The following is a 6,281-nucleotide window of genomic DNA, read 5'->3' as shown; positions in this document are numbered from 1 at the left end:
AGGATGCAGCAGGAGGGGCGCACATGAAGCTTCAAAGGTGCTGGTAATGTTGTGTTCTTAAAACTGGGTCATGTATACATAGCATTGGTTTTATTGTTCTTTTCAACTGTACATGCACTATATATTACATATGTATGTATTGTATCATTATATGATATCTTTCAAGATGAAGTTTTTTAAATAAAAAATGTTAAAAGATCTCTGTCTTTTTTATCTTTGGTTATCTTTGAAATAGTGACTCTCCTCTTTTAGTCACCCACCTCACAACCCTAAGGTCTGTTTGACCTCCATACAGCTGGTGGGTACTGCTCCCAACTGCCTAGGCCATGGTCACTTTTATCAGGGATGGAAAGAGAACACCGTACGTTCGGTATTTGGGAGACTATAATGACAAGCAATACATAATAACTTGCAAAAGTGACTGACCACTTTAATACATCTTAGCAGATTCAATTACTGCTTCTTTATCATAAAAGAACTGAGGGACCTAAAAGCAGTCTATGGCTTTAGTATTCTAGATCTGGCATACTCTCAGACACAAAGAGAGCCCTGTGCCTTGCGTTTTCTAACACTTCATTACCATGGTATCTAGATACAAGATTCTTGAAAATACTTCAGTAGCTCAAGTAATAAACGATGCAGTTTTTCTGGGGGGTTTTTTGTTGTTGTTTTGGGGCTTTTTTGTGAGGAAGATTCACCCTAAGCTAACATCTGTGCCAGTCTTCCTCTGTTTTTAGTATGTGGGCTGCCAGCACAGCATGGCCACTAACAGAGTAGTGTAACGGGCACTGAACCCTGGGTTGCTGAAGCAGAGTGTGCTGAACTTAACCACTAGGCTACTAAGGTTGCTCCTGGTTCTCTTTTCTTGTAAACTTTCCAACATTCTAAATGTCGAAGTTAAGGTAGGTTAAGAATTTTAAAAGAATAGCTCTATATATCACCCCAAAAGCTACATCTTCCAGAGTCAGAATTGAGGCAAAATTGTAAGGATTAAGAATTTTACAAGCCAAGGAATGTCAAAGACAGCCAGAAAACCACCAGAAGCTAGGAAAGAGGTGTGGAACAGATTCAACCTCACAGCCCTCAGCTGGAACCAACCCTATTAACACTTTGATCTCAGACTTCTAGTCTCCAGAACTGTGAGACAATTTCTGCTGTTTAAGCCAAAAAAAATTTTTTTTTAAAGTCCTGCATCATGAGCTAAAAGTCCTGCATCATGAGCTAAAATAAAGGCTGCCTTTGTTACTTGCTAGGTTATAACAAGAAGTGATTACTGACAGTCATTGAAAGGAGAATTGATTGGAAGTGATCTTTTCAGTGACTACACAGAAACCATTGTCAAGGAATCATTCAATTTTTTAAAAGCTGAAAGAAAAAAAAATTTTTTCAGTTGTCAAGTTTCTGTGTCGCTCAAGATGTTAAAAATCAGAATATTAAATCCATAGTTATATGTATTAGCTATCAACAGAAAGTTGATCATTGAGATGATTTGGGCTTTTTTAATGGTCTGTTTTTATCACTCCATATGCTGTCACAGTCCAGAACAAATGTAGCCTTCTGTAACACTTGTAAGCATTTACTGAAGGAATTTGATCTACAATTGATAAATATAAATCAAAACGTTCAGAAAAGAATATTCAAGAAAGTCAGAATCTTTGAGAAAGCCAGAGGAGAAAAAAGTGCCCAGAGTCAATGACCTTTTATTTAGGCCAAAGAGAAATATGAAAAATTTACTATTCCATAGTATCACAATCAAAAAAGGAGTTATTGTTTCTGTTTCTTTTTTTTTTCCTTCTCTCCAAAACCCTCCAGTACATAGTTATATATTTTAGTTGTGGGTCCTTCTAGTTGTGGCATGTGGGCCGCCACCTCAGCATGGCTTGATGAGTGGTACTGGGTCTGCACTCAGGATCCAACTGGTGAAACCCTGGGCCACCCAAGCAGAGTGCACGAACTCAACCACTCAGCCATGGGGCTGGCCCCTACTGCTTCTGTTTCTAACTCCGTGAAATCATGGGTCATGTCCTCAGGTCTTGCCTTCATCCATTAACTTCACTCTATTGGAGTTGAGTTTGATCCAGTTTTACTTCATTCTTGAGATTTCACATGAAAATTCTGAAATTTGAAATCTGAGACATTGCTCCTCCCCAATGTGATGAGAAGGAAAGGCATAACTGGTGTTGCTTGCTACCTACCCATAGCTATCTCAGCAGAAGATACAAAGCATGGGATATCACGGGTGTTATTCCCCATTTTCCCTCGTCTATTGGTGTTCATTCACTTTGTCTTTCCTAAGCAAGATAATTATAAACTAGATTTCAGTTTTTACTCTATTTATCTTCAATATAAAAAAACTACTTCATTTTCAGCTCGGTAGACATTCCTATAAGCTGTTATAGCAAGGTCAAAGTTTTCACACAATAGCATGCAGCTCAGAGAATGATTTGAGCAAAGAAAAATGCTTTAGGTTGATGTTGCAGACTCTGTGAGAACGCCTAGATTCATTCTTGACCCTCTCCAGGCTTTGTCACGACTCTCTTCCCACAGATGGTTCTCCAGTGGGACCACACTATCTAACAATAAGGAACAGACTGAACTCACTTCTGTCATTGCCTGCCTCTCAAAACTAATCTTTGCAAGTCTTGCAGCCCAGGGTCTGGGTTTTTCTTACAAGAGTTAAGAAACAAACTGTAGGCAGACCAAAAAAATTCATTGGATTTCAATTCTTCCTTCAGAGCTACGTCATATAAGGACTGCTGACATATATGGGCCTGCCTGGGGTGCAGAACATTACCAACTAAACAATGGACAGTTCTTCCCAGAGCACCTCGTTCTCCAGATGTGATGGGTCTTCCTGAAGCTGGACTCGAAGAATAAGGACACATTCTCTGGCACTGAAGTAGTAAGAGAGCTGGAGTAGCTTGGTAATACATTTGACTGTGCAATGGTTCTTTCCAGAGGTTGAAGGGTCCTGCAACAGTTCAGGATAGGACTTGTGAAGAAGAACCCTGGTGCTGATGGAGAATGGCTTCCCTGAGCTTTGATTTGTTGACAAATTTGAGGGAGTAACGGGGATCTTTCAAAACATAGAAGCCACGCCTGTGGAACTATCTTGTCCAAGTCTTACAGTTGCAGCTGCTCCGGTAGATGGCGCCTCTGACTCTTTTACTGCCTTAGCTTTTAAATTTCTTTTTCCATTACTACTAATCCAAGTATTTTTTTTCTGGGCTTTTAAATAATCTAGCATGCTGTTGATTCTTTTGATTCTCTTAGAAAAATTAGAAAAGGTAAAATAAACATGATTCTCGTAGGTCAAGAGATCACAGCAATGCAAAAAAACTGGGTCTGCCATAACAAGTCTTACTGCAATTCCATGTGAAAGAAACTACAAATGAACTAAGCATGAAAACAGGTAAAGAACTGAAGAACAGTAAAGTTAGCGTCTACTCACAATTTCTTATTTTATTTTTCTCTAGACACTTCCAGTGCTTTGTATTTCCAGAATTTCTACAGCTGAAGATTTTCCTTTGAGAAAATAATCCACTCACCTTTCATTTGTGGCCTGGACACGTTGATAGGCCTTATCAATTTTCTATAGGAAGTCATCACAGCAAGAAGGAGGCAAAACTCAGAAAAATGATGCAGCCTTGCCAGTCTTTAGAGAGGGTGCAGCACTAATGGACAATTTAAATACTATCTGGCAAGTGTCGGAGAAAACCCAGGGAGCTACAGGAGCATCTAGGAGGGGCGCAAAGCCCCAGAAGCAGAAGAAAGCACAGGGTCTAGTTGAGGGAAATCCAAAGAGGGGCTGCAGGTTGCAGGGCTGGGGGAGGTGTTGATGGGGATGACAGTTAAGCTGAGATCCGAAGGAGGAGCAGGACCCAGCCAGGCAGAGGTGGATGGGAAGATGTGGGGGAGTGGGAGCATCCTCCAGGGAGAATAGGGACAGTATCTGCAAAGGTCTCAGGGAGAGCAAGCAAGGCCTGGTTCAGGAACACCTTAAGATCAGTGTCTTGAGGGAATTTAACAAAAGTCCCTCAGGGGCTCTTAACCTTTTTTGTGGCCTACACCCCTATGGCAGTCTGCTGAAGCCTATGGGTCCTTTCTCAGAATATTGTCTTAAAACGCATAAAATTAAGTTTGTTGGAATACAAAGGCAACCAATTACATTAGAATATAGTTATCAAAATATTTTTAAAATCTGTGATATAATAGTATAATAATGTAAGTACTTCTTTATGAATGCGTAACATTACAAGATCTAATGGCAGGTCTAATAACTACCATTATTTTGAAGTAGTGATGAGCACAAAGCGATAACGGTAATGTAATATAAAAATATCCATGATTTCTATTGGTGATGAAGTCACAGGTAAGGTTAATATTACTGTAGCTTGTTGCTTATCTTTATTGAAGGAAGTGCTTTCAATTACAGATTAGTGAAAACAAAGATGCAGTTTTTTCCCCAACCAAATAACCAATTGAATTCTATCCATGGACCCCTTGCGAGTGAGTGGAACCCGGATAGAAACGCTTCCTAGCAGCCGAGTGGCAAACAGATCGGAGGCAAGGCTGAAGACACGTGCAGGGGTGACTTTCAGTCTTCAGCCCAGGGAGGTATCAACATTCCCAAGGGGTCTGGATTTAAGAGGGAGGAGCTGGCTAAGCAGGGGCTGCTGCCTTGCTGAAGCACCTGCCAGGTGCCGGTTCTGGGGTGCCGTGCGGTGTGACAGAACAAGGGATTGATGCGCGCTGTGTACTCATTTCTAGCGCGGTATGGGATGGTGGTGAAAGCCACCGGAGCTCGACAGATTGGGTAACACTGCCCTTTCTGCAATTATGGAAAAGCTGTAAAACCTTGGGCAAGCTTATATCAGTGTCCTCATCTGTAAAATGGGCTAATAAAAATGTCTATCATGACCATAGGGCAATGGTGAATTAAAGTGACGTAATTCATGTGGTGCCTGCGGATAATAAATACTGGATAAATAAAGGTTGTTAATCTGAGTTGAGTGAATCTGCCTGATGACCTTTCAAGAGGGAAATCTATTCTTTTTCTGCTCCCTGTTCGTCCCTCTCTGCTTAAATCCAAGAGAGGATTTAACACTTCTGGGAAGGTAGCCATCTATCAGGTCTCCAGTGTCTGGCTTCTAGATAGTACTCCTAAGGTTCTACACGTCAACATCTTTTTAATGTTTTTTAATGTTATACTTTTCTTGAGCGCCTGCAGCCTGCCAGGGACTGTAGGAGAATCCTGAACACTGTCTCGCAGTAGCTTTTGAAGTGGAACCTGATATTTCATAGTAAGCACAGGTACGTATTTAAACCCTGGGTTGAGAGTCCACAATAACTGAAACCCCTCAGTCAGGAGCTAGGTTAATTAATATGGAGCAGACCAGCATTGGAACATATGAGAATGGTAATAATCGTGGAATTCTATGCCCTGTTGTTTACTTCATATAAAAAGGAATTATATACAGCATAGACATTTTCTGTTCATTTTCCTCGCTTTTCTTTATCTGTGAGGTCGGAACGCTCCAAAAGGTTTCACATATCTCAAACCTGAGAGTGATGGTGCTAAATTGACTAGCAAATCATAACTGGAATATTCAACTATTTCCGCTCCACAAATGAATTTACTCCGCGAATAAATTTCAAATCTGAGGCAAGGGAAAAAAAAAAAAAAAAATTCAGCTTTCCCGACGAGGATGGGATTCGAACCCACGCGTGCAGAGCACAATGGATTAGCAGTCCATCGCCTTAACCACTCGGCCACCTCGTCCCAGAAGCCTACCTTTTCCTGCTAGCTATAGGGAGTAATACGAGGGGGATGTGACGCAATGTTATGGAGGCTGCCATTTTGTACGGAAACAAAGATCCGATCATTTTAATAGCAAGCTATCAAAAGAAGATGGCCGCTCCCATGATACAGGCGATCTGCAATGGTGAGGGACAAAGGAAAACTCCGTAGAAAATGAGATAACCTTGAAGGAAATAAAATTGGCATACAGGCTGGAAAGGAAGTTTGGTTAGAGTCGTCTTAGGGATGGGGTGGAGTCCAAGGGGGCGGAGCCGACGCGATGAGCGGCTTTGCGCATGCGTGCCAGCGAGGCGGTTAGATTTGAATACTTCGCTGAAGCTGTCCGGGCGTTGTGAGGTGAAGCGGAGCGACGGCGGGGAGCTGCTGATCTGAGGAGCGCGCGGACCCCAAACAAGTCTGAAGAGAATTTGTCAAGCAGTTGAGCCGCGGCGGGTAAAGAGAATGACCCTTTCGTTCTGGG

General features: G+C 41.7%; 1 protein-coding gene and 1 non-coding gene across 5 annotated transcripts in view; one reads left to right on the top strand and one right to left on the bottom strand.

The window, feature by feature from the left end:
• Nucleotides 1-5,700: 5,700 nt before the first annotated feature.
• Nucleotides 5,701-5,782, bottom strand: TRNAS-GCU (transfer RNA serine (anticodon GCU)). Its single transcript has one exon. It is a non-coding gene; the product is annotated as a tRNA-Ser (tRNA).
• Nucleotides 5,783-5,884: 102 nt separating this feature from the next.
• Nucleotides 5,885-6,281, top strand: part of KNL1 (kinetochore scaffold 1) — a 56,373-nt gene continuing 55,976 nt past the window's right edge. For 2 of the 4 annotated variants that reach the window (XM_070625263.1, XM_070625252.1), the window contains exon 1: nucleotides 5,885-5,945. The gene's annotated coding sequence lies outside the window, so the exon portion shown is untranslated. Of the gene's footprint in view, nucleotides 6,254-6,281 lie in introns of all 4 variants that reach the window. The other 2 variants (XM_008539846.2, XM_008539843.2) reach the window with 1 other exon arrangement.

The sequence above is a fragment of the Equus przewalskii genome, chromosome 1, assembly GCF_037783145.1.
Source record: "Equus przewalskii isolate Varuska chromosome 1, EquPr2, whole genome shotgun sequence".
NCBI classification, from domain to species: Eukaryota; Metazoa; Chordata; class Mammalia; order Perissodactyla; family Equidae; genus Equus; species Equus przewalskii.
This window is presented reverse-complemented; position numbering and strand designations above follow the sequence as displayed.